General features: G+C 38.3%; 1 protein-coding gene across 2 annotated transcripts in view; it reads right to left on the minus strand.

Annotated features, from left to right (window-relative positions):
• The window catches only part of lrfn1 (leucine rich repeat and fibronectin type III domain containing 1), a 137,897-nt gene that overhangs the window by 35,073 nt on the left and 81,115 nt on the right, over nt 1–21,709 (minus strand). The gene's annotated exons all lie outside the window — the stretch shown is intronic.

Here is a 21,709-nt window from a genome sequence, read left to right on the forward strand (position 1 = left end):
TCCACACTGGAGAGAGATGAATACCAAGGTCACAGGCCTTCAGTTTCTCACTTGTCCCAAAAATTTAAAACAAGCTACGTGACATGTCACAGCTCTGCTTGCAGTACAGCGGCACGCAATCCAAGAGAGATTACTGTATCGCTCGCATTTGTCTGCAGCGAGCCTTCATGCATGAAAATACAGAACTCTCCACTCAGGTTTTTCTTCCAGCTTTACTGTACATCAATTTGTATTCAGGGGAGGACTTTAGACTTGTCACCTTCAGCTATTCATCCAGCCAATGAAGTATTTATGACGCAAGCTTTTGCTTTTTGATACGTCATTTCAATCCTCTTCCAGCTCCAGTTCAAATAAGGCTGGATGTGTACTGTCATGTCAGAGTTCAAGAAATGAAGAAAAGAAATAAAGTAAGAGCGTAGGTGTCACACATTTCATGGGCTGTCATTCCAAGCATATTCTGTGCAGGGCGGTAACACGGGCCACTCCTCCCCCTCTTCACAGCCAGTGTGTCAGAGAGTAATATCACTGCAGTGACAGCGAGAAACCAATGGGACTCGTAAATTTGCTTTAAAAAATGTATTTCATCAATGACTTTTCAATTTTATCCTCACTTTCAAGTATACCATCACCTGGCTCAAAATGAGAAGTCTAGTGTTGGAACACCACAGCCTCACATTGTCTCCAACATGGCTCTTCTTCACTGTATCAAACACTCCACTCCACTGATCCATTTTCCTTTCACAGCTGCAACACTTTACCTCTCTGTTCCACTTCTTTTTGGCCCCAGGCCTTTATTTGGTCCAATGGGCATTCTCAGTCAAGTCATTATCCATCACTATGATTCCTTCCTATCCGTGCAAGACAAAGACAGTTGTTAGGGAGACCGTTGTCCTCCTGTATTGCCAGCTTTACTACTTACAATACTCAAAATGGCAACAGGGGTGACTTAGACTTCCCTTTTTACCTCTTTGTAGTTATACTGTGCCGCTCACTCACTCACACAGCGATGACCCAATGTGAGTGGCATCAAAAACAAACTAACCCCCCCCAAAAAAGGACATACAGATACAAGAATGATTGAAAAACCAACATTTAACTGCAAAAAATTGTTTAAAAAGAGCAGGCCTAATATGTACTGATGTGGAAGCATTAGTAAATATCAATAAGCTTGCTAAGAAAATCTCAAAGGCAGGGCAGTAATATTTTATCAGACTATAAGCATGCATTATTTGGACCAAGATTTCAACTAAATAACAATTTTGCTTGGAGATTTCCCTGGAAAACTCTACTTACAGCATTGAGGAAAAGCAGATCAAAACCCATATTTTTAAAGTGTTTTAAGATTGAAATATAACAGAACTGTCATTTCATACTCTTTTCATTATATATTTACAAGACAATGCCAGAATTATCTCTCTACTGGCTTAGGGATAATGCTTTTCTTCCCTCCTTTCCCAGACATCTGCTCTGCAAAAGCAACAAAAAGAAATCTCTGCAAAAAGCTGCAGGCATCTCCTTCCCTCAGATCCTGCTGACCATCCAGGGAGACAAAAACAAGCCTTATAGCTTCAATCAATTATACATTTGAGTGAATGCATTCATACTGAAGCTATTCACCTTTCCTTGTGCTCCATTCCGTGGATATAAAGTAAACCGAAGTGATGACAATTTCAGAGCTTGCTGGCAGGTAAGCAAGGACCCACAGCAATTAATAGACCACAGCAGTATGGGGAATTAATTCCACCATAGCCTTGCAAGGTTTTTTTTTTTGTGTGTGTGTGTGTGTGTGTGTGTGTGTGTGTGTGTGTGTGTGTGTGTGTGTGTGTGTGTGTGTGTGTGTGTGTGTGTGTGTGTATTTAGTACGAGCTTTAATTATTTCTAAATTGCCTGACTGGAGTAAAGATGTTGGTTCGAATTTAATTTTTCACCTCCTTTCACTAACTGCAGGAATCACAGCGCCCAAGAAAAAGACAAGCAGTACAGCAGCTGTAGCTTTAACATGCTTATTAAAGGACACTCTCAATGTCATCATGACTCAGCAGTGGGCTGACAAAACCACTCGTGCAGGAAACAACGATACTGTTTGGAGGTGTAGTGTAGCCCGACTGCTGTCATAACTGTGAGGTCAAACTTATCCTCAGCAGATCCATGAAACTCAATCCCATTAGGCCATTTTCATTTTCCCCTGACTTTATAGTCATTTACTCCTCCTCATGTCAGCATTTTGATTAATGACGTGATTTACACACAGGATCGTGTACACTATATGGCAAGGTATCAATCACAGAGCTATATGTATTCATGGATTTTCAACAGCTGTTTTGCTGCAGTCAAAGCCTAATTACATCTAACTAATGGGTGTGCATGAACAACAATGCCCTGAAACTGAACATATTGAACATGTGTCACTATGTGTAGACTTAATGTGTTTAAATACATCAGATATATTCTGTTTATTCACTAGGTGCAAAATACCCAGAGTCATCTAGGGAAGAAACCACAAAAGCAAGGTGATTATTAAGGATCAACACCTGTTTTTATCTGAGTCATATCCACTAATCTAAAACACCATCAGACTTTAATGAATTTTACCGTCCCACTTGCCTGACTCAAACTGAGCGGAGCTCTTTACTTGAAATAAGACAAAATAGTTGCCAGGAAAATTGCTTTAAGGAGCAGTTTGATTGAATAATTAGCTTTTCATTAGCTTCTACAAACCTTTGCCATAGGAGGTCAAGAAAAGATGAAGGTGTGTGTGTGCATTTCACAGCCAATCAATACCCCTGAACCTGAATAATGTTGGAGGGCAAGGTTACCAAGGAAGGTCAGCAGCTAAAAGTGCAGGTGGTGATCACAAAAAATGCTTTCTCAGTGATAATTAAGGCTGGTTGTGTTATGGTTAGACTCCATCAGACAAGGCTCATGGATCACATAGTGAGGTCATCTGTAATGCAATAGCTAAAAATGGACAAACTTTTCAATGATGGGACGAAAGACTTTATCCCATCATGTGCACTGGTAAAAGTTCTATATTTATATGTATAATATATAAATGCCATCATTTACAGCTCTGCATATATACACATATAGCACCTTTAACCTTAACTTTGTTATATAAAATGCTTTACAAGATTACAGCACTGCCATGCAAGGTGCTTACCTGCCATCAGGGGCAACATGGAGTTCAATATCTTTCTCAAGGACACAACCCTGCAATTAGCAGACAACCTGCTCCAGTGCCTAAGCAACGGACCCCCATAGATTACAGGTCAGAACAAACTGTATGAGTCAATTTATATTACTATCTAACCTCAAATATAAAGGCTTAGATAATAAAATGCAGCTGGGGTTGTGACTATGTTTAAAGGATACATGTGACATGACCCATTGGACTTGCATTTTGAATGTCAGCATTAGTGTTTTGGCACTTTAATGTCCAATCTTTGTAGCTAGAACTGACTGTATTTGGAGGAGAGTTTGGACTGCTACTTTATCAGAAAATGCTAGCAAGATGCATCTAGAAATTGTAAGGGTGCCAAACAGAAACACACTTACCATGCAACTGGTGTTAAAAACAGACCAATAAATCAGTATTTCATTCGCCAAAACTGGTGAATTAACTTCTAGAATGGTTATACCACAGAGCAAGCCATAACATTTGTCAAACAATTCTCTTAAAATGCTCCCAAATACTTGGCAAGTCACAAAAAAGCACTAAAAGGTGTGTGTCTGCATGCGCAACATATTTTTTTCCACCACGAATATGTGAAAGCAATTGTGCAATGTTATTTTATTTTATTATCTTTTCAGTTCAATTTTCTCATTCCTATTTCTTTTTATGAACGTTCATGTAAAACAATAACAAGATGTTCTAAAATATACCAACTGCAGAAAAACAAAAGAGAAGTCAAGTTCAGTGACTATGGGGTGAAATGAGGACTAGCAGACGCCAATCAGCTATAGCTGCCTGTGTCCAAACACCTGCCAATCCAAGGGACCACGCCCCTAACTCGAGCATCCAGACGGATTAGTTGTGAAAAAAGAACAGTTGTGATGAAGGTGGAAACAGTATAAAAAAGCCAAACACCAAACTGTTTTTTCATTTTTTGTTTTTATCAATGTATAAACATCCTATTTAATGCTGTATAACTGAACATTTTAACATGGGCGCACAGCCTCAACTGCCTACTAGAAACAAATCAAGTTTATTCCACCTGGTCTAATTTTTCAAACCTGGAAATTGCCACTTGGCAGTGCGTAATGATAATTTTTGTCATTAATTAATTGCTTGAGTAATGTCTGTCAGAAAACTGCTCACATTTTGTGTCTAAGATCACACCTTCTAATTGCTCATTTGGCCATGAATACAGCTGAAAACTGGAACATAATTCATTTTCAAAGATATAACAAATAGTGACAATTAACACTGAACTTAACATTAAATAATTAAATATTTTCTATAGTCAAATCAGATTAATGTGTATTATCTATTATCAGATATCTATTAACTGTTTCCCTTTAAGTTTAATCTTTTAATTCAAGGATTCAAGGGAAAGACATAATAAAAAGGTAGAGTACAAATAGACGTGCATAATGTATCGCCAAGTGCCGCACCTGTAAGAAAAACGAACATACAACACCTGGAACCCAAACATCAGAAAATGCACGGGTTCATAAATCAACAATCTTCTTGTGGCGTGTGTTTGTATGCAAGTGTGAGTGAGAGAAAGAGAGGAGTGTTGAGTGTGTGCGTGTGTGTCTTTGTCACGAAATGTACTTGAAAATGAGGATGGGAAGTCGTAATAATGCCCCCCAGGAGCCAGAGGCAGACAGAGATGGATTCAGGAAAACCAGGCCGTCCACAGCCCCCAAGAGTACTGAAGACCGAAGGCCACGCATCACAGTGATGTCTGTACACCCAACCCAGCAGGAGTACAAGGGAGGAAGGCCTTAGATGACCAGGGGCGATGTGCAGCTGACCCCGCTAGAGGCCGGCCACTCAAGAACCGCTGGTACCCAGTAGAACCCCCCCGACACAGAAGAGGTCCAGGCCACCCAGACCACCAAGGGAGTGGGTCAATGAACATTTTAGCTTTTATGGATATCTCCTAGCCTTCTTTATTGTATTGAGCAGAGTCTGTTATTACAAATTCATCATCCTAATACCTAAACAACAAAATACATTGACTGACTACCAAAAAAAACAACATGAATGAGTGTTTGCAGAAATAACACGAGTGGTTCATTTTGCAATATCATAATGTGTCACTCACAGTGAGGCAATAAAAAGACTTACAAATATGAAGACTCTGTAGAAACACTGGGTTTGCAGTAGTTACAGTATTTATTTTGATATTTACTTATGGTTTCTGTTTCTATGTGTTTTTAAATGTGTTTTTTTCATGGACATATGCTAAAAAGTTTGTTCAACATACCCAGGTTGTGTTTCTCTTATCCTGATTCACTTCCTCTAACACTGTCCATCAGAATAAACGGTCACACGAAGCTGGTTATCAACTAGCTAAGCGTCCCCAGGGTTCCCCCTGCACTAGAGATGACTGTTAATCGTTAGCTGGTGATTAAGTAAAATAAACATTTTAATTCCAGGTAATTATTTTATCACTGATTCTGCTCTCAGTGATAAAATGTGATGCAATAGGTCTATTTCTAAGGGGACAGCTGCACATTAGAGCTTTGAAACTTTAACCTGGATACATTTAAACAGTAAAGCTTTCTGTCCCACAGCCAAAAAAGAAAATTACTGAAAATCACCTCAGTTTGACACAGAACAAAGTGAAATTCATTTGATTGATTGAAAAGGTATCCTTGGTATGTGTTCTGTGTTCTAGTAGCTCAATACCACCAGAGTAAAAGAGTCTTTGCAGCAGATTAGAATGACCTACAAGAACATTTTATACCTTTTCTAAAGATTAAATGTAAAACTGAATTCAATCTTAGTCGATACACAAACTTTATATCTGGACAGCAAGTCCAGTGCAAGGATCAAATATTAATGCAAATAAAACAATAAAATTGTATAACTGTTTGCTGCCAACAGAAAAAAAGTAGAAATAGAAAAAAAAAAGGAATATGTCAAAAAATAAGGAAGCTGTGTCTAAAAATCTATATTATTTATTACTGATGCTCATTGGGGAAGCAAAGACATTAGATGCTATTAAAAAAAACTTTACACCCTCTTATTATTTGCACATTGATGTCTGGGGGAACAACTCTATTTTCTGGAAAATTGATTGGTCAGTAGGCGGGTATTTCATAGCTGTTGATCTGTAATCTAGATCTTAACCTGCTCCTAAACAGGTTAGGTTCACAGCATAACATACCATGACAACATACAGGAAGAAGTGAACCACCTTCGTTATACAGAAAACTAGGGCTAACCCTGAAATTACCTGAATACGCCACAATCCTGCTTTTTAGTATAGGCCTGTGATCTGATTGACTTTCTTCTAGGTCTCCCTTAGATCTTATCTCCCGTTTTATTTTGAAGGTTTATGTCTTATGTGGCGTCTGTTTTTTCACTTTACTCCTTTATTACTTTTCTTCCTGTGACTATTGTCTTGATTGAGTTCGCCTGTGTCCCATTAGCCTTTGTAACCAGTGTATGGCCCTCAGACCTACTAGTTATAGTTTAGTGGACGAGTGTTTAGGTTTGACGCATAGGAGCTAAAATGTCTGAGACTACAAGGAAATGGCTATAGGCTTTGACAGTGTTTGTAACCATCACTGTATTTAACAATACAGGAGCACCATGAAGTACTTAAAAGGTTAGATTTACTGTATGTTTAAATAAGACATTATCATTATTAGTAGTAGACTTTGCATACCTTACACGGGGGTAGAAATGATCGGTATTACACAATTAACATTTCTTTCAATAGCTTTAAAACCAGCAATTATGATTACCTACTTATTTTGTAAATTAAATCATGTACTAAACTAAAACCCAAGTGCTTGTGCGCTGGCTTCACTGTGACATAATCAAATGCGGCCTTTGAAGGATGCGGCCCCCGAATTTGGACTCTGACCCTGCTCTATGTCAGGAGATTTACAATCAATACATAATGAATCCAGACTTGTTATATAAACGTTAAAGAAAGGAAAATCAAATAAAACATAGTGCTCTTGGTTTGTTTCCACCTTCTTCTCCCACATTTGTATTTATCTCTGTCTCTTTCCCTGGTTTTTTATTTGCACATCAAGTCTTTTGCCTTCTGTTCCCCTTTATTCCCTCCTGTCATCCACACTGGTTCCCTCTCTTTGTTCTCCTGGTTTGTTCTTTTTTAAATCATCCATTTATTTTATTACTTTTTCCATCTTCCTTCTGTCTCCTGTGGTGTCAGTAACAGGATCCATTAAAAACGTTGCTACCTGCGTGACATTGTATGGGTAGGTTTAGGAAAACATAATGGTTTGTTAAAAAAAAAAAAGACCTTTTCACAACATTAACCACATGTTGGAAGGAAAACCTTTCCCATCTGCAACAACCTTCTTCTCCAATTTCTTTGTTGCCACGGTGACGAGTCCTGCCCTAGGTGGTGATGACACTACTGCCTTTCTGAAAAGGTCAGAATATTTAACATGCACTTACTCATGCGACCGCAAGAGGTGGTCCGTGTTGTCTATGGACATTTTATGGCCTTTCAAAAATCAACCTCTATTGTCCTACAGTGTCATTTTTATTTTCTATTATAGCAAGACTGATGTGTTAAGTTGTGTTATCAATCATGTGATTCATAGGAGAGGTTACAGCTGCTGGCAAAAAATAAACAATTGCCAGGTATCCACTTACAGAATAACTTTTTATTTATTGAGTCTTTTTAGAAATGGGAAGTAGGTTGTGGCACACAGAAAAGAAAATCCCCACAGCTGTATGTCTTGCTGCTTGAAATATACTCAATTTGTAAGTAAAGCTACAACAACTGATTATGAAATCATGACATGGATTCATTTCTTGTTCGTTTTATTCTTCTTGTTCATTGATTTCAGTTGATAGATTTATAAAGTGTGACTGTACTGAGTCATTTCTCTTAGGCCTAGCTGCATAAGAGATAAATACTAAAGGCACACTGACATCTCAGATCAAAACTACAGCCACACAGGATGTAAAACAGTAATACTTAGACCACATACAGATCTTATAATTGTGTTGAAAGGCTGTCCGTGAGATAATTTTGGCTGCAGAAACAGGAGAGAACCCTCGGGAAGGATTGGACAAGTGATGGAGATACTAGCCAAAACTTGTAAAACGTTGTAGTAGGTCATCGCTTGCTAAACATCAAACATCCTCATATGATATTAATCCAAAGAAAGTGGCAAATGATTAATCATTAAAGCTAAAGAATACAGCAAGCCAACCTAAATAATGAACCTTTGTATTTTGGTGTGGCTCCATTTTTATAGTGAAAGCCATTTTCAGCTACATGCAGCGCAATAATAACGTCCATTTCTGACCTTGTATTATAAAAAAATAATTGATCCTGTGGGAGACAAAATCTTTGCTGTACCTTTAACTGCATCACATAGTTATCATCAGGGCTGTCTAACACGCAAACACAAAAATGCTGAGATTTGTTCTCATTTTGTTTATGTACAATGTTAAAGGGGACTCCACTGACTTGGTTTTGGCTACAGGGCGCCATTTATAGAAATCATCAGAGTTCTTCACGTTTATGTCTATAAGGAGATGAGATCAATATAAATAGCATGAAAGACTCTCTTCAAACAGGTCTTCTCAAAGTAAAATCAACACTTTATTCTAAAATTTTCAGTGTTGTGTTTTAGACTAGCACTTTTTCTGTGAATATTCTAATGCCTAGTATCAAGTCATTCACCCGAGCCCAATGCAGTGAGGAAAAACCAGCTCATGATTGAAGGATGATGCAAAATCCTTGTGTGATTGTCCAAAAAGCAGCAGCAGTCTCATGCCATTAGCATGCAGTGTCATTTCAGCAGTAGTGACACTTTGATCATTTTGTGCAGCCATAATAAGAAAGGACAGGTCTGATATACTAAATGAAGGTTTTACAACTACCTCTGGCCCATTGAGCTTTTACCTGAGAATGCAAATTGGCTTCATGAAAACCAAGTGATTTCATGGTTCACTGACTGCTACATAAGCATATGGTCTGCGGTCTCCAGGAAAATGTATTATAGAGAAAGAGGGGAATTACGTTAATCTGTAACTGTTCATTTTGTAATCATGCAGTTATAGTTCATGTACTTGTGCATCCACACTGCATGGTCACAATTTCCCATTTTATAGTCTTTGGGGTCACTGAAAAAAGGGGGAAATTCATGCCACTTTTTCCCCACACAGCCACACCGTGCCATCAGTATTTACAGTTTGTGGAAAAGGCGAGGTTTTCTGCTCACAAATTCAAGCATGAAGATTACAACGGCTTAGCACGACAAGTATTAGCATATCCTGTTACATACAAGGCTCTAAGCGGGGTTACGAGAAAGTAATGGAGCCGCCTGTAGAAGGTGGAAATTTTGTACATATTAGTGCATAAGAAACGTGCATTAGAAACACTGGCATCTGTGGAGCATAATCCCTCTGCAGAGATTGATCATTCTGAAGGATTCAGAGTCAGGAGATTTGATGACTGAAGTAGAAAAGAAGAGATTTGATTCTTTTTAATATCCTCTCTCCTCCAATAAAGTGGGAGGGCAAAAGCATGTTACAGAGCCCTAAGTATGAATGTAATTTGCTAAATGAATGTGACAACCTGTCTGTAAACAAGAGCTGGGACTAACTATGAATCATACTACCGCACCAGATTTTTTTTCCCCTTATTTACCATCTGCAAATAATGTCAGAGTTGTGCCCAAGCGCTGTCAGAGCTGTCACTTTGTCAGGTTGTGGAGGTGGTGGTGCAGCAGTCACCAACAAAACAGGTAAAAAAAAAACAAGTGCTCTTCATTTCCTTCCCCTCACAAAAACATCCCAATTCTCTCTGCGGGGCTGGTAAACACTTGGACGTCTGTAATTTGTGTTTCATTCTTGAATTCATTTCTTACTGTAACAGGATTTGTCTGTCAAGACAAATGTCAGGATGAAGAGACTAAATAGGCGAGGAGATATTTGATAAGATCATTTCCAATATGTCAAAGGAAGGGAAATTATCTGATTTCCTTGGCTGGCTCTCATTTCACTGCTGCTGAATCACAAAAATTCAGTTATTTCATTTGTCTTATTGGTTATCCGACAATGCAAATTAAATTAACCAAGGAGCACAAGAAGAATACTGTGCAGGCTTATATTAGGAGCAGAGGTTCAGTTGTGCTGCTGCTAAACATTTCCCTGTGTGGCACATTCATAGCCTTCTGCTTTTATTAGCAGTGATTTTCCTGCGTGTCCTTGTTCTGTTTGACGCCTACAACCTGACACTGAGTTACAGGAGCCAAAGAGAAAGCTTAAAACTTACCTTTAGAAAAACATTATATAGTCAGAGCTAACGCAGCCAAATTCACATGGGCATGCAATCTTTAATCCACAATGTCATGTAATATTAAATATAAATTTTGTTTTTAGCAATATGAACCGAATTAGTTGAGCCGATCAATGTCAGTTTGCCGGTTCAGCAATTCGTCCAGTACTCTGAGTCCACGCTGCATCTCAACCAGTATTAAATTGACTGAAGTCAAGATTAAAGCCTTAAAATTTCAAGTACATCTCTCACAGGATAAATTTAAAAAACTATTCTGTTAATTTGTGGGCAGCACAGTGGCACGGTGGTTAGCACTGTTGCCTCACAGCAAGAAGGTCCTGAGTTCAATTCCACCATCAGGCCGGGGTCTTTTTGTGTGGAGTTTGCATGTTCTCCCCATGTTTACGTGGGCTCCTTCCGGGTACTCCGGCTTCCTCCCACCGTCCAAAGACATGCAGCTTGTGGGGATAGGTTAATTGGATAATCCAAATTGCCACTAGGTGTGAATGTGAGTGTGAATGGTTGTTTGTCCCTATGTGTTAGCCCTGCGACAGACTGGCGACCTGTCCAGGGTGTACCCTGCCTCTCGCCCTATGACAGCTGGGATAGGCTCCAGCGTCCCCCGCAACCCTGAAAAGGATAAGCGGAAGCGAATGGATGGATGGATTCTGTTAATTTCTGAAACGCATATAGTTTCCATCACCTGTAGCTAAACTCTGTGATCGATGTTAATTACTGGATGTTACTAGGCTCACCTTTTCTTGTTAAAACAGTAAAGCCTCACGGGTATGCTCTACTGCTCTTGTAGTGCTACAAAATCTGCAGCCCAGATAGGTCTACTGATGTTTCTTTAAAAAACCAATGACTTACTTAATACTATTTTACTTCACACAAGGTTAGAAGGAGCTTCATCTCTTTTAACAGGGTTCATATTCAAGTTAATGTAGGTTATTTATCAAGAAAACTCCATTCTGAGTAAATAAAATCCTGCCTGGCGTGCTGCGTCTCTTTCAAATCTAGGAGCACGTACTCCTGATGAATTAGTGACACAGAACTTAAAATAAACTACTTTTTGGAAGATCTACAAAGTCTCCCCCGGCTCCTTAAAACAATTACTGAGCCTAGATACTGCCAGCTTCAAAACATCAACTTTTAATCATATCTGAAGGTATGTACTCAAAGTGAAATACCCATGGCACCCCACTCCCTTCCACAATCTTGAACTACACAATCAAAGGAAGGGATTGCACCAAAATAGAGTTTAACTGCAGTACAACTTTCATGTACTTCACTGTAAGCTTAAATTTTAAACCATTTATCAACGGTATTTACTGAGGGGGGGGAAATGCATTTTAAGGGCAACAGTCTTTTAAAAATAACTCATTTAACCTCTCAAACATGAAAGGAACTCGGAATTTCTCATCCTTCAAAACAAGACAACCGTCTCATCTCTACATCTCTAATTTGAACCGAACTGAAATGAGTCAAAATGAATTACCACTGCATTTAAGATCATGGATTTTCATTCTGTGCTTTAAATATTTAAACAAGAAACAGTACTTAATTTTTGCGTGTGAAAGTAAAAAAGTAAATGTTAAAGGCTATTTTAAAGAAAAGATCTTTGAAAAATACATTCAGTGTGAATGTCAGCAGCCCCGTCAACATGCTGCATGATATTCTGGGGCTGCTTTGCTTTTGTTTCTGTGCACTTGGGCACATTTATTTCTGTATGTATTATTGATATGCTCGAAAGATAATGTTACAACAAAGTCTTCAGGATCCATCCAGCTCAGATGGATAGCTGTTTTTTTAGGATTCTCAGTGGCTCCTCTTGGTGCATTTTGACAGCTGTAAACATATGTATACCACTGGCATAGCTGGGCCAGCCATCTATAATGGATATGGAGCCATGCGGCATGGAACAAGTCATTTCTAGTATGATACTGGGACTCCATAAAATGTTAAAACGGCCTCTCCAAATATGCTCGGCAATTCCATGAACTACATGAAAATGTCAATCGCTCTTCGCCTGGCTTTCACAGATTGCACAATGCAGTGAGAAACGAAATATCTTCCTTAAACATATGTCACTTTGGACATCATGCAATCAGTCAGTATTTAATAGCCTGGACTAAGTCCTCTTCAAAACTTTGAAACTTGCAGCGCACCACTGATCACAATACACCGGATTTTATATATCTTACGAAAATGGCCGTTTCCACAAGCTGCTGCTTTCTGTGAATAATAATAACCAGGGAAGTTTATACTGGGTTTTGAGATGCTTTCTATTAGGTGCCCTGGTTTCAGTTTGCTTTTGACTGCTCCGTTTGAGTCCTTTTTTGATCTCACTGAGGCGGTTGACACCACAGGCCAGGCCATCCCGCTTGAAAGCCTCGAAAAGGTGTTTATGTTGCAGTTACTGCCCTTCAAACAGATCAGACCATGACATGCTGATAGATTATTCCCTGCTGCTGATCTCAACTGTATATCTCCTGCTTGGCGTTTCCCATGGATTGAATTAAACCCTTTTTTATCATTTCCCATTAATCAGTAATCAGTAAGTTTTTGCAATATGGCACTGACTATAATTATGTTATTTAGAGGAAATCGTCCATCAGTATATAATAAAAGCCAATACTGAATCCACTCAAACATAATTACTCAATTAAACTGTTGCAAATGAAGAAATGTGAAATAACTCTAACCCCTGACAATAGCTCCTATTTTTCAAGCCAAACTGATTTTGCATTGTACTTGGTACTATACTGCAAGGAACACTGCACGGTGATAATACTGCACAATATATAATATTTGCACATCATCTGCAAACGGGATATCCATCTCCCCAGGTGAAACATCCACTACAAATGTCCATATCCAGTCTGGGCTAAATTCTCTGTCAAATCATATCTGCAGATTCATTTACATGATTGGCTTGCAGTGAGCAAACTTTCAGCGAGTCAGTGATAATAATGAATATGAGATTGCTTAATTCCACCCACTTAGCTTTCTCATTCAACTTAAGCAAAAACAACCAAAAAGCCCTCAAAACCTGTGACTTGGAAGTTCAGGTGTGTCCATCAGAATCTAGTTGTTTTTTCTTACCTAAATCTTTTTTACATTTTGATGTCAAAGAGAAAAACTTTCCTGTCTTGCTTCCTCCGATATAACATTCTTAATAAACTGTCGCCTTCTCCAACCCTATAAAAATGATCCTGGCTTTAATTCCATCTCATTTCCACTTATTTGACTTTTATCTCCAGCATGAAATCTGCAGTCATGCTAAAAGCCAGAATCTTATTAGAAATAATTTGGTGTTTTTATAGTAGAACTTCTTCAGTTTTTCAACTAATTTGTGACTTTTTGCTCTATTGTCTGACAATGAAATTTTGTATGAGACTTTATGTGGGAGAAATTAACCTCTGCAACACATTTTTTTTCCATCCTGGTTATCTGTAAATACTTCTCACTTATCTTGACTTGCTTTGACCTCATTTGAAATTATTTCTGCCTTTTTTACTTTTGCATATTAAGTTTTACGGTCTCTGACTACTTAATTGACTTAACTTAATTCCCATTATGATTTTTAGTATTAATTATACGGTGTTAGGGTTGTGATCCAAAGCACTGACGTGCAAACAATGACACTGTAAACAACTATTTGTTGTGTTCATTACTGCTTTTCCCCCATTCACTATAGTGAAGAAATGCAAAGCATGATTTCACATAGCCTGTGCAGATATCTTTTTGTTTATTTGGTGTAATTGTCAAATCTGAAATGCTAAAATAAAGGAGATTTTTTTCTACTGCTTAGCCAAACTATTCTGTTCTTTTTTGTAAGTGGACTCATTTATTTATATTTTAAACTTTTTTCTTGAATTATATCACCTGCAAACCTTCATATACTGTGGTGCAAAGATGGAAAATTGGACATCCCCCTGTTTCTTCAGCGGTGTGCAAAAATCTTTAGCTATTCCTCATTTTTATAGATTTTGCTAAGAAAATGGGAAATGCATCCAGTGAGAGATGGTCCAGACATACATGGACATATAGTAAAGCAAAAAACAGAGTTTGCACAACTTTAATGAGCTTGAAAGTCAATATTTGGACAATTTTGGACACAGACTGACAAAGGCAAGCGTTCTTGTAATTTCTTTAAGCAGTCTTCAGGAATAGTTCTCCAGGATTTCAAAGCTCTTGTTTGGACTTTTGCTGCTTTTTGTTCTATTCTCTGTCAAGATTATCCCACACTGCTTTAATAATGTTGAGGTCCGGGCTCTGGGATAGTCAATCCATGACTGATAGTGTTCCATTGTGTGTTTTTCTATCCAAGTATGCTTTTACTCCACTGGCAGTGTGTTTGGGAAAATGAAGCCATTGCCCATCTGAAGAAAACTAGACCCAAACCACGACACAGCATCCACACTGTCTGTAGAAACTCTCTCCAGACCTTCTCCAGGCAAGATGTCAATGATTTGAACCAAAAATGTAAAAATTTCGATTCATCATTCGTTAAGAGCTGTTGCCACTGATCTTCAGCCTTTTCTTCCTGCTTTCCTTGAACTACATGAATCAACTGAAGGACAAGAGCTATCTCTTACTTCTGCGTCAGGTGTTTGCTTGCTTTTTTATTTCCCATTTCTTAAGGACATGACTTTCAGATACTGTTCAGATACTGTCCTCTACTTGTGTGATTTCCTATATATTTTATCTTTTAAGGACACACTGCACAACATGCCAAAATAGGCCAAGTTTTCATATAGCGCCATAAGCATCACCTTGTTGGTGCACTTGGTGTTAGTGGATTTAATGATTCACATGTCAGTGTTAAGTGGTTTAAGAAACAAACAAATAAACCAAACCAAAAACCCAATTCCTCTAAAAATATAAGAAAGTCTGGCTCCCTGCAAGTAAAATGTAGAGGTGTAGCTCAAGACTTGTACTTGGAAATGGAAGAAATGAAAAAGTAAAAACAGAAGGCGGAATAGAGAATACATTTTCTATTCATATAACAAACACCTTTGTAATTATGTAGACACTTATAAATTGAACATCCTCTTATTTTGAAACTTTATAATTAGAAATATATACACAGGACTCTAAATCTGGCATTTATGAATATCTGATGCCTTATGAGAGCATAAGTATATTAAAGTGGACCTTTTTCCCCTCATTTTCAGACCCTTTTTCATTATTCTACTCTTGCAGACGATCATTTCATGATTCACACTTCCTTATATAGCTCATACTGGGTCAGGATGCTTCTTTAGATTTGAACAAGTTGTTTTACCTCCTTTCACTTTAAGGCCACCTTCCTTCAACCCAACTTTCTTCAGACTGGGTGCCCTTCACAAACATAAACTTTAAATAAAAGGTGAGCGGCTCTTGCCTCACTGGAATTATGTGCATATACACTGACCTCATTAATTGAATCACTGGCCATGTTTAAATGAATGTCTAAGTGCATAGAAATGACAGAAAATCTAAAAGGTATAGTAAATCCACTTTAATTACACTTTTTTTTCATATCTTACTACTCGCAGACGCAACTATATAATACTAGGCTGACAGAGAGGCTGACAGATGAGAATGGCAAAGGCTAGCAATCATCCCCCTCCACTGGGACAAAGTCAGAAAGTAATCGTCATCATCACGAGTAAAATATGTGCATGGTGCAGTGAAGCATCTTGTACCTGCAGGTCACCTGCTATAATAGTTTTCAGGGTTTTCAGGGCTAATTGAAGTTAACATTTCTGATACTGGTGAAGCTTTAACACTCAAGTTTGCTGTGCATCTCTGACGAAAGGTCAGCTCACTTCAATTTATTTGCCAAAAGGAGAAGGCATGGAGCAACAAGCAGAGGCTAAGAATATGATCTGAGCTCCACCCTGATGCTGAAACCTGGTTCTGCTCTGTAAGCAGCTTCACAATAAGCATGGGCAGCAGCGCGTGACTAATGATCAACGACAGTGACAAGGAAACTACAATCATTACATAGAGACAAGTTTTGTGGACAAATATTTGGTTAGCACCGACAATGCTTATTGGGGTCATTTCAATTTCATCGTATTTCCAAAACACCTTTGGGTATTAATATGAAACCAATTCTCTTGCGGTGGTGGTGGAGATGGTGGATCTTGAAGAAATTCAGGGCGACCATTTCTCATTTTGGATTCAAGAGAAAGAAAATTGCAGCCAGCCAGAATCAAAGTGGGAAAAGTGGTTAAAGGATTATTGATCGATTTATTTGGGCGAACATCTCCGTTTAAAGAGAGTGGACTTCACCTCAGTCTGTGTCTTTAAGTCCCCAGATGACTGCATGCACTCAGTGAACTATTAAATCGACAACCAACATTTAAAAAAAACTGCTGGCCAGAACGCAGCCTGCCTTTTCAGCGGTATATACACTTGTAATTCTCTAGTGTAGATGCGAGCAACTAAATGACAAATACTGCGGCATATTATGTCTGAAGCAGAAGGGCCATAGTGTTTGTTTCATTACAGATGCAATTTTTCAGACTCCGAGCTGCTATTATGTTGTAATTCTGGTAAAAATTCATGAATTCAAATGAGGACTATTTTGTATTTAAAATCAAATTTATCACCCAGTATGCATGGCACTTCACAGAGATTTATTGCCTTTAGACCATACACACAGCAATTTTAAGCTTTGTAATCCATAGACGATTTGGTTTATGATTTAATTTAAGTTTGAACTAAAGCTGTAATCCCACGGATTTCTTTCATGGTTGATTTTGCTTGCGCTATGTATTGAGATGCAAATGCACATTAATAAAACAGCAAAACTGATAAGGCAGAAAACTGACCGATTAAGGAAATATGGAGCCCCTAAAACCCTGGCATAAGGTAACGTAACAGGTTTTTTTTTCTTTCACACAAGTTGTTACCTCGTGCAAACAGCTTGTTTATCACGTGCGTGCATGTTATTTATCTTTTCCATCTCTTCCTATGTATTTTATAATTTACTATGGAATCACGTGTCTCAGAAAGGGATATAAAAATCCAGACACTGAGACTAAAATTGCACCATGCTGCACTTTCATTGTTCCAGTTCTGCGATACCCACGTGGAGCTGTCAAAGATGTAATGCTTAAAGACTGTTTAAGAGGCATGTAAACAGGAAATACATATTATTTTTAGTCATGATCCAATGATCTTGTTGTCACATTATTTTTGTATTCATCAATGCTAAAGATGAATTACATAGTATCTTTAAATGTAATACACCGTGTACTCGACTGTCATTTTGGAGAACTGTTACACAGCTAGTCTCTAATAACATCAGATGCATACAGCAACATAGAAAAAATTCATCTAATCAAGTTTTATTTTCCTCTACTACTAAATCACTTGCTTCATAGACGGCAGGACTATATGAAGGACCGTGTAGTCTACAGCCTGCACAACCAATTATTCCACTAGCTGGAATAATTGGTTGTGACATCAAAGGTTTCATTGTATTATATTTCCCAGGTGAAACTATGAGTTGATAAGGTGATAAACTGAGTTATTTCTATATAGTGGCCCTATAGAGGTTTTTGATAAAGTCTTGCGGTTACTTGTGGGACTTTGTGGTCTCCTTATACGCAGAAATTTTTGGGGTTATAATGAGCACTGAGGGATTTTTTTAATTTTTAATTTTTAAAATAACAAAAATATCTGTAAGATTTTGTCATGTGACACATGAACAATTTTCAGCTTTGAATTTTGGTCTTAGTTTAGATCTAACTCTAAATGGTTTTATAACTTTGTGTGAATGTGTGTGTGAATGGGTGGATGACTGGATATGTAAAGCGCTTTGGGGTCCTTAGGGACTAGTAAAGCGCTATATAAATACAGGCCATTTACCATTTACCATAACTTTGGTCTCCACTGGCCATTGTTATGCCATTTTGTTGAATATTTAATTCAGCAAGATTTAGCCTAGACTTCTGATGCTGTGCCTGGAATCATCTGGGAGTTACAGCTTCCAACACTCCTATTGGGACTACTTTGGCCTTTCCCTTCCAGATCTTGTCCAGTTGTTCATGCAGTCCCTAATATTTTTCAGTTTTCTCTTGCTCCTTCTTTCTAATGTTGCTGCACATTCTGCTCCTTGTAAAGCACCATTATGTCTGGTTGGTTGGCCAGCAGTTGCTCGTCTGTCCCATTGGACCTTATCCCCATTATTCTGAAATGCCTTCAAAGATGTCCCATTGGGAATTCTAATCCATATGAGGCACAGATATTCGCGTATACTGTTCTAGCCACTTGTCCATGCCTTTTTATGTACACAGTCCCAGCTTGCAGCTTACATCCTGCTACTATGTGCTGTACTGCCTTGGGGGCACCTTTGGACAGTCTTCAGCCTGGGTCCTGTCAGGTGAGAAAGAGACTACTCACTCTATGCTGTTGTATAGGGCCTAGTCTTGTGCTGCCATGTCTGTAACCAGGTCCACGTCAGATGTTGGGGAACCAGAAAGACAGTCTCCAGTATGAAAGCGTGCGTTTTGCTGATAGGTCCATCCACCCATTCGCAGTTTTGAACAAAGTGAAACAATTCCTTGATAAAGATGCACTTCGTACTCTGTACTGTACCCTGGTTCTTCCATATCTTACATATTGTGTGGAAGTGTGGGGAAATACATATAAAAATACAACTAATCCATTAGTCACAGTACAGAAACGAGCACTGCGTATTATTCACAAGGCTGGTTATCTAGAACATACTCACAAATTCTTTCTTCAGGCAAAGTTACTTAAATTCCAGGATCTGGTTAATTACAATACATCCATAATTTTGTATAAAGCTTTTACTAAACTTTTACCGGCAAATTTACAAACTAGATTTGAAATTCGAGAAAAGGTTTATAATGTGAGAGGCTTTGGAGAATTCAAATTACCCAGAACTCGAACAACCCGTAAAGGCTTTTGTGTGTCTGTATGTGGTGTGAAAATCTGGAACAGTCTGAGTTTACAATTGAAACAATGCAAAAATATTCATAGATTTAAATTTCTCTACAAACAGTTGGTCTGGTCACAGTATACTCAATGATGGGTTTTAGTGTGCTCTGTAATGTCTGTCCTCTTACCATTGCTGGTATGGATTCCAAAATAAAAAATAAAAAATAAAGTGTGCGTATGTATGTACATATATGTACTTGTGTGTGTAGATATATATGTATGTATATGTATGTGTGTCTATTACTTGTAGTTATTACTGCCTGTTACCTGTGGTAATGCAATTTATAATTTATATATTCTGTATTCAGTTATGAAGGCTCTAATTGTTGGTTGCGAGCTGCCGCTTAGATGCTTGTATCTGCCTGGGGCTGTTGATGGGTCTGTATGCAATGATGGGCGTAGCTGCGGGAAGTTTGTTTTTTTTTGTTGATGAGTGAGTATAGGGGTGGGATTTAATAAGTTTTCTTCGTCCCACTCCTTTTTCAGGCAAGTTTTGTTTTTTGTTTTGTGTATTTTATGTTCAATATAGGTATTTGTTGTGCCTGAAAATGAATAAATAAATGAAATGAAATGAAATGAAATGAACATCTCCCAATGCAAACTGTCACTCTATTATAACATCACCTCAATCTCTCCCATTGCTCCCATTATAATTACTACAGTCTCAAGAGGAATTTGTAGCTTGAACGTAAACATATGTCTATTGAGTCACTTGCTGAAATGAGTGATGCCGTCTTTCTTCAGGAGAAGACAGCCTGGATGGATTACATGCATGCATTGTTTTCCTGTGAATCATTTGTGCGTGTGAAGACAATCTGTATTCAGCATGGGGAATAGCAGCCTCTACTATTACTATTAAAAATTACTATACAGGGAGTAATTATTGTATAGAAGGAGAATAAATGACTACTACTGGAGGGGGGGGGGATGGAGTGTGATTAGAGCAGGGCGATATGGCCAAAAATATTTATCACGATATATATTTGAAAATTTGCGATAACGATATAACTGACGATATAATGGATGCGAGACAAAATACAACTCCACAACATTACTAGCGCAAAAAGACAACCTTCCATTTATTTTCACTTAAACAAGAAGCTGGTTTTTATGTACATTAAAGCTTTATAAAAATGCAACAGTGCAAATGCAAATTCCTTGCTGAAAGTTTAACCAAAAGGCATTTCCAGTACAAATGGGCTGACATATCCTGAGCATAACCATGTATAATATCCACTGAAGTTAAAAAGAGGTGCTTTGCAACATTAAACTGCAGTGTGCAGTACGTATGCTTCGGACCATAAGGTGCACGGGATTATAAGGCACATTAAGCGAAACAAAGCAGTCAGATAAATCAAACTTTATTAAACTCATTCTTCTTGCTTCCTCCACTCCTGTACCATTGATTCATTAATGTTGAATTATCTGGCAGCTGCTCTATTCCCATGTTGTTGCAGTATATTAATGACTAACCTCGTATTGTGGATGGATTATCTCAGTTGTTCTCCTGACTGAAGTTTGGTCCGTTTACAGCATCCTGCCATGCGATTGCATTTGTCTCTAACCATGAGGAACCTTCCCCTTAACTTTTATAAGTGGAAAAAAGTTAGCGTTCATCCTCCAGCTTCACTGTTTATGTTATGGTAACATAGCTGTGTCGCTAGCGATCACCTAGCACATCATTATATACCAGCTAGCCCAACTTCAGTAACCCTACAAACGTCACTGCTGTTTAGTTTCCTGTCTTCATTTATGTTGGAAGTGATAGCAGAGCTGTACGTTTGATTTTTTTCAGAAATCTCTCAGTCAGAACATGCTATATCATGCTTAGGTAACTAGCGAGACTAGCGAGCTAACTTCCGCTAGCTTCCTGCTAACTTCTAACTCCGTTAAATGTAATAACTTTTGTTTTCATGGATGCCTGGAAGTTAAACTTTATAGTTACACCTGGTAAAGCAGCAATGCTGATCGTTTTATTAAAGATGAAAGAATTTAGACAGGTTTTAACTCTCAGTGATGCTGCAGTGTTGTTTGACCTGAAGTATACGGAGTTTAGGACCCAGATTACTCCCAGATTTAAGAGCATCTTAGTCCGACAAATACGACAATAACAACGGCCGCTTGCATGTTCTGCAAAAAAATGTGCTTTGTTGTGTATCTGACGGACAAACACCAATCCAGTTCCACATCACTGAAGTTACACCATTTTTACAAACCAATTCTGGTTCATCTGTTTCACTCAACAATCGGCCATGTGCGTATGAAAACAAAGGCACTGCGCATGCGCGTTTTAC

This window comes from Aulonocara sp. 'chitande type north' Nkhata Bay, linkage group LG14 (assembly GCF_057382095.1).
Source record: "Aulonocara sp. 'chitande type north' Nkhata Bay isolate Kocher_YH1m ecotype deep benthic linkage group LG14, A_spYH_male_GT1.1, whole genome shotgun sequence".
NCBI classification, from domain to species: Eukaryota; Metazoa; Chordata; class Actinopteri; order Cichliformes; family Cichlidae; genus Aulonocara; species Aulonocara sp. 'chitande type north' Nkhata Bay.